The sequence below is a fragment of the Silurus meridionalis genome, chromosome 24, assembly GCF_014805685.1.
Source record: "Silurus meridionalis isolate SWU-2019-XX chromosome 24, ASM1480568v1, whole genome shotgun sequence".
NCBI lineage: Eukaryota > Metazoa > Chordata > Actinopteri > Siluriformes > Siluridae > Silurus > Silurus meridionalis.
In genome coordinates, this window is record NC_060907.1 from 8,942,832 (window position 1) to 8,950,991 (window position 8,160).

General features: G+C 34.5%; 1 protein-coding gene across 1 annotated transcript in view; it reads left to right on the top strand.

The window, feature by feature from the left end:
• vps8 (VPS8 subunit of CORVET complex) overlaps positions 1–8,160 on the top strand; it is a 118,805-nt gene that overhangs the window by 20,528 nt on the left and 90,117 nt on the right.

Genomic DNA, 8,160 nt, shown 5'->3' on the forward strand with positions numbered 1-8,160 from the left:
TCTTGCACTGCCTTGAATGAAACTATGAAATATTCTGAATATTTTAAAGATAACAAAATGACATCTAAAATAAACTCCTGGGCAAAAACCCCACATGGTGAAATATTAAGCTTTTAACGGCCGGATTAGTCCTGTTTCCACTCAGGTCCTTGATGGACTCCATCAGGTGTGGCAGAAAACCAAATAATGACTAATCTTTTATAGGAAAATAGATAAATAAAAGAAGGTCTCAGGAGTGCAATTGTTTCAATTTTACAATTTTTTTGGACCAGTTTTATGAGGAGACCATTAACAGCTTTATAGATTGCCATTATGAGCTTGGAAAATGTTTTGCCCAGGAGTGTATAATACACATTATTTTATGGTATATCAGTGGCTGTCAATATTAACATGTTATAACATGTTATACGTAAATAACATGTTAACGCATTTGTTTTAACAGCAGTAAAGAGTAGACGTCCTTTTTTTTTTTACTCAGGAAAAAAATAAATAAAAGAAAATCAGCAGAAATTTTTTTTTAACCACTAAACATTCGTTTTATGATGCACCAAGTCTCAAATCAATCACCAAAATCCACCATGATGCAACACATCCCGCAATCAAAACCGTCCGTGTGGAAACATAGCACAAGTTCTGTTTGGTGTCCTGATGATTTACGTCAGGGGTGCACACACTTTTTCAGCATGCGAGCTACTTATAAAATGACCAAGTCAAAATGATCTACCTACTATAAAAATGCATAAATAAATATTTATTTTTTTAATGTAATGCGATCTACCCACACTACCTTTGCGATCGAATGGTAGATCGCGATCGACGTATCGGGCACCCCTGATTTACGAGATTTAAAACACCATAATTACATTAAAACATTTACAATAATATTTTGTTTTTATGCTTTATGTTTATTTTGGTTTCACTAAAAATAAACATACATTTGCATAAAGCATCCGTATTTCTCCATGCCCATGTTGATTAGAGTATTCGAATATTTTTATAGATTTACAGCCATAATTGTATTGTATTATATTATTTTATCTTCTACTTCTTCCGATTACTCCCATTAGGGGTCGCCACAGCGGATCATCTGTCTCCATACTATTCTGTCCTCTACATCTGCCTCTTTCAACCCAACCACCTATATGTCTTCCCTCACCACATCCATAAACCTCCTCCTTGGCCTTCCTCTTTTCCTCCTTCCTGGTGGCTCCATCCTCAGCATTCTCCTACTGATATACTCCATGTCCCTCCTCTGCACATGTCCAAACCATCTCAATTTCGCCTCCCTCACCTTGTCTCCAAAACGTCCTACATGCGCTGTCCCCCTAATAAACTCATTTCTAATCCTGTCCATCTTCGTTATATTAGATTAGATTACATAAAAAAAAACACATACATTAAAAGTAGACATAGCAGACATTTTGTGAAAACAGCTGAAAAGGTGCACACACTATGCAGTGTAAACTAGGATGAACAATGATGTTTGGATACAATAGCAGTTATACCAGATAGCAACCAAACATTAGCCCTCTTATATGGACAGTGTAAAAGCAGAGTAATGGCAGCTAGAAATACTGAAACTAGACTCAAATTTCTCAAACATTTATGGGCTCTGCCACAGTGAGAAGCATCGGCATTTATCCAGCTAATGCCTATTTTTGCTGACATTGTAAAGAAACAGCAACAGTAAATATCACAAAAATATAGAGAATTTGAACATGTTCCTCAGAGGTGTTCTGTATATTATTGCAAAATGACTAAATGTAACTAGAATTCCACTTTAATTCCAATAAGCAATCATGATGTCTGCCATACTGGGAAGCAGAAACATTCATAAAGTGTAAATATGTTGCAGTAAATGCTAAGAGTTAGCCATTCATGAGGAATCTTGACAGAATATCAGTAGCTAATGCTAATCTAGCTAACACGAAGCTGTTTATAGCATTATGAAATCACACAGGCGGTGGAAACGAGCCAAACTTATCTGCTATGGCAACATTTACCTCAGATTTTGAATAAATATCTAAGGAAAGATGTAAGATGAACTTTAAAGTTTTCTATGTAATATAAAAAAGCTTAGTGAATAGAATTCTACTTCAATTCAACTACAAAGCAGGCAGTCATGCTTTCAGCCATATTGACATACACACAACATTCCCTCACAACTTATGAAAAGAATTTAAAGCAGTAAATACTAATTACAATGAGCTTCTTATATGGGTTATTGACAGAATGTAAGTAGTTAGCCTTTTAGCTAGCTAATATTTGGCTGTTTAAGGCTGTTAATTGTCTTTTAATAACCTCAAAGTTACAGCAAAGGTGGGCATGAGACAAAACTATCTGGAATTGCAAAATTTTTTCAAATGTAATGGTACATATCTAGGAAAAGGTATAGGGCGATTCAAATTGCGCTGTAATAACACTTCTCCTGGTAATGTTGCGTAATGGCTTATGTATTTTGACATGTCTGAAGATTTTGACATCTGAAAGTAGGACTGTGATAAAAGTGATGCAATGTGTGCAAATCTTCATATAGTGTTATGATATTTCGAGTACATTAATCAGACAGGAGAGAATGCTCTCTCTCTCTCTCTCTCTCTCTCTCTCTCTCTCTCTCTCTCTCTCTCTCTCTCTCTCTCTCCCTCTCTATTAGTGTCTCTCTCACACACATATAGACATAGACACAGGCTTCACAGTATCTGGAGGCTAAGCTCACACAGATACACTCGTTATTGTCCTGAGCATCAGCTTGAGTTTAGGAGTGAAAATTCTCCCTCACATTTCATCATCATCCCCTTCCCACCATCCCTCTCCATCTGTCCCTGTTTCATCTGCATTTCGGTGATAGCTAGTAACACATTAGCGCACACACTCTGTTTCCTTTTATACACTGATCCGCTGTGAAAATGTGGTCTTGGCTGCTAGGGCTTGTCTAGGTTTCGCAGCAAGATCCCAGTATGTGTTAAATTTGTCTCTAGGGAGAATCATGTTCGTCATGTAATCACCTTGTGTGTGTAATTAGATGCCCTTGTTCCTCATGTTCTCTCATGCCTTATCTGTACTGCTAAACAGTGAAGCGCATTAATGAGAATACTGATCATGGATGTGTTTTAGTTATAGTTATTTTCAATAGAGACACTGACCCTGGATCAGCACACTTTGAGTTCAGTACATCTAACTTTGTAAAACATAGTCTGCTTATACTTGATTCTGATTGGCTGAAAGATGGTAGTAGGTATTTCTGCTCAGGTAAACCAGTAAAATGTTCTTTATTAATAAGCTGTGATATAAGCAATTATGGTGATTTTACTAAATGGCCCATGGCACCAAATCAATTTGATGAAATTCGATTTATATTCACTGATTTTTTATTCACTCATTATGAAGCAGCTACCGATGGGATACGAATTATCCCATTTTCCAAATTTGATTTGCTTTAACACAATGCGATTCAATAAAAAAAAACCTGATTCTATGCAATTCAATATGGTACCAATAGTTCACCTTTATTTCTTTGTTTTAGGCAGGGAGCAAATCATTAATATGAATAATCGTTTACAAACAGGCCTTTGTACTTCTGTCTCTAGGAAGATGCAGCTCTACCTCTGCCATGTTAATCTGTATTCTATGTGACTCCCAGGACATGTCTCAGTCTAGTGTTGTGATACGTCATGTTTACGTAGCAGCAGTCGTGCTGAGAGAATGCACTCGGGAAACAGTTAATGAAGAGAAATCGATCTACATATCAAAATATTGGTCAATTTGGAAAAAAATTGAAAAAAAATCGTTTTTATCTCCTACATAATCAATAATCTACATAATAGGGCTATAAATATGGATTACTATTTTAATTTCATTATTTATTTTTATTTTCATGTTCTGGATCTCAAAGACACTCAGGAGAATTGTTATGCATAAAACTGACAGTGAAGAAAATATTACGAACACAACATAATGGTATTGACGTCAGTGTCTTCATTTATAAGGCAAATGTAAAAAATAATATACTTTTATAATATAAATGTCATGAATAATATATATTTTTAGGTTGTTGGAGGTGAGAAAAGGTGCAGGTAATAATGAACGTAGATTGTAGTAGTAGTTATGATTTCACGAAACTTGAGAGATACAAAGGCATGCTTTTTATAAAGTTTCTAATTTTCTGGACCTAGAAAATATGTGTATTTGGACTTCAAATGGCAGAATTAGATTGTGCTCTGTTTTATTATTTATACCTGTATGTTTCAGTGTTACTTTCAAGTAGAAACAAATTCCACAATTATTAATAAAAAATGGACAAAAGGTATAAAGCTATTGCTCATTGATTAGCTTCCTTTTTTGCTTATTTTTAAGTAAAAGGAAGTAAATCTTTATTTTATTAATATTTAAGTATTATTTTTTGAAAATGAATAAATAAACAAACAAACAAATAAATAATGTGCTCACAAACATGATGTGTAACATTCAAAAAGTCAAATGTTTGGTTTTTTTTTTTTCAACCTTTTTTTTTTTTCAAAATATCAGAAATATATATGTTTGTTGAAAGTCTGAAATGTTTTCCTTTGCAGGCCATTTGTTTCTTCAAAAGAAGTAGTGAATACAAAATTACAGAATATAAAAAGTTATAATCAAGATACTGTAAGATTATAGATGAAGACGTTAAGAGCTTTGATCAAAGTATGAAGATTCATTGAAATGTTACTAGAACAATTATTGTGTGAATCTGATTTTCCTGCACGTAAAAATGCACTTGGATGTAAATAGTAATGCATCACTTTAGAGCAGTGTGTGTGACTGCTGAAGTATTAGACACGTGTTGTCTTGGTTTGTGTCTGAAAGTTTAGAGTTTTGCCGAACTCGAATTGTTCGCATGTCTCAGTAGATTTGTTATCAGCCTCAAGCACTGGTCTTGTTGTACTTTCTGTCTCTCTATTTTCTCTCTCTCTTGTTCATTATCTCCTTTTTCCCCCTCTTGTTTGTTACCCCTGTCGACTTTATCTTGTTCATTATTATTTGTATTTAAAAAAAGTTTGTGTTGTCATGGTAACCCAATTCCCTGTTGCGTTTTCCTCCTTGACTTCAGTTTTTCTTTTTTTTTTTCAGTTTTTTTTTTTTTAGATTTTGTGAAAACAAGGGAATAGCAAACTATTATTTTTAAGCTTTTAAATTGCTCTTTGCTCAGAAATGCTGAACTATTTGACCATGGCACACATTCTCACAGTTTCAAAAGCAAAACCCACTTTTCAGCCCACTTTTCAGATGTTTCTTATATAAATGCATGTTGAATTGTCAGTATATTAGGCACAGCTGTCCAGCAACACAGCCTATGCACTATTTGAGTTACAATTAAGGTGTTTATTAGTTACGACGACATGTTCATTAGTTACGGCGACATGTTCATTGGTTACAAAGTTGTGTTCATTGGTTACGAAGTTGTGTTCATTGGTTACGACGTGTTAATTGGTTACAATGAGGCGTTCATTAGTTATGACATGTTCATTAGTTATGACAACGTGTTCATTACTTATGATTGTGTTCATTAGTTATGATGTTTTGTTCATTAGTTATGATGAGGTGTCCATTAGTTACGACTTGTTCATTAGTTACAATAAAGTGTTTATTAGTTACGACATTGTGTTTATTAGTTACAATGATGTTCATTAGTTACGACGTGGTGTTCATTAGTTACAATGTTTATTAGTTACAACGTGTTCATTAGTTATGACGACGTGTTCATTGGTTACGACGACGTTGTTTATTAGTTACGACGACATGTCTGGTTGTTGTTCATGCTTTTAGTTATGGTTTCTTTTTACTTTGTGATTTGTTTTCTTTGCCTTAGTGTTGCATCCGCCTTTGACTTCATTACATGACAAATGCGAAAAGAACGAGTGTGGTGGAAGTTGAGTCTTTATACAAGTGCTAATGAACAGATTTTGAATGAAGAAGTTTTATATGAGTAGCAATCGTTTTTATCTCGGTTTAGGAGCGCCGCATAATAGATATAATAAATACATTTTACACATTATGAACATTGCTCAAGTCAATTTTGTCGATGCAAGTTACGTCTAAACAAGTCACATTTAAATTGATGTAATACATACTATTCTTGCATTATTTACTATAATAACATACTGACACTCCGAGTTTTTCTTTTTTCAAATGTACACATCCAACAACATTTGTGATTCAGCCGAGCAACCACAGTAAAGAAAATAACCTCGAAAATGTACATTACTGAATATAAAATTGCAAAGGTGATGGTGGCTAATGAAGGGAATTGAGAAGTAGTTCATCTGACATCTTTTCGGGAAGACGAGTTCAAATTTCAGCACTGCCAAGCTGCAACTGCAGGGCCCTTTTGCAAGGCCCCCCAATTCACAACTGCTCAGTTTTAGAAAATAAGATAATTATAAGAAAATCTGGATAAAGGTGTCTAATAAATGCCTTGAATGTAAATATACTGATGGAGAAAATGAGCATATAGAGAAAAGCGAAGAGAAATCAGGGATAATTTCTGTAAAAAAATTAGGCAAACTTTAATCTGTCATGTATGGAAGTCCTAAGAGGCCATGCATTATAATTTAGTCTTCATTGTTGTTTTCTCGTGATTCCGACATAATTTGCTCTTTATAATAAAATCGTTTCTCTTGTGATCTTGACATAACAAACGTTGTTTCGTCGCGATCGGTGCTAAATTTTTCTGTGTATTCAGCCTAAGAGCTTTTTCCAGAGGCAACACCATTGCAGCATCATGGATGATCGCATTCGCGTTTACTTTGAACAGGGACTCAAATGAAATAGCTCTGTGTCTGTCAATGATGGACAACTTACACATATTAGTCCAACTCTTGCGGCGGAGGCTGTTATTTACAAGGTACGTGTTTTTCTCGCGGATAAAATTACGTCGTAAGAAAACGGGTTTTTGCTTTGCGACCACGAGAAAATTGTAGTGATAATGGAAAAAAAACAACTTTTTGTTATGGTGAGAAAATTATGTTGCGATCATGAGGAAAATTAGGTTGTGATCACTGGAAAAGATAAAAGAAAAAATATTCCTTTTTTTTTTTTTTTAGCTTTTTTTTTTTTACAACATTTAGTTTTGCGTTTTCTTACACATTGATTGTTAGGGACATTTTTTTAAGCACTTTTTTAAAGAATCTGGCTCTGATGTTGCCATGATCTAAAGCCTGATATTGCCAGTGAAATGTCTTTGTAGTTCTGTAGCGTTATAATCTGTCGACAGTTCACAAGGTCTTAATGTAGATCAGAAAAGGTTAATGGTTTCCCAGAAGGCTATAGGTCACTTTTTATGTCAAACTGCCTCTGTATGGTAGGTCAGGTGCTTGATGAACATCACGTCAGCTGAAATGCTTGTTTGCTCGAACTCAGGTTTGTGTGTTTATTTTAATACTTAATTCTGAACTACTAATATAAGAGTTAAGCTTCACACATGGTTTGTGTTGAAAAGCTAAAGGATAATGTGTGTAACAGAGTGTAGTGAGACGATTTGTTGTGCGGTTTTGTGTGTTTACAAGCAGTAGACCTTGATCCGGGATCACAGCGGGAACAGCATGTGACTCAATGATTATTTTTCCAAGCCAGTATACTGATTTAAGAAGGATTTTATAGCACAAACTGAAGATTATTTTATTTATAGGTGAACAAAAGATATTATTACAGATCAGAACTTATCAAAATCCCTAATGAGTAATCCATAAGACATGGGGAAGAAACCTTGAGAGGAGCCTTTACTGAGAGTAAAGAAAAGTATTCCTGTGTGGTTAAAGCATTTTGTAGTAGATTGTAAATATGAGTGAAAATGATTCCTGATATGAGGAGAAAACCGACTTTACAGAAGTTTCTATATAGAGCAGTTTGTATAGAATCTATGCAAGAAACAAAGTTGCTATGACACGTCCTGTTTCTTACGTTTCACATCACAGCAATTTAGACCAGTTTTTGTCAAAAAGATGTGTAGTAGTTTTTGATTGAGTGCTTTGTAACTTATAATTCTGCAATCGACTTCTTCAGAAGGTGGAAGCCGGATCTGGGGACTGCATCGAAAATTTGAACTAAAATTTAATCACACACACCTCCATGTTTTTTTTTTTTTTTTTTTTAGCAATGATCTGATGAGTGATGTTTTAATACTGAACT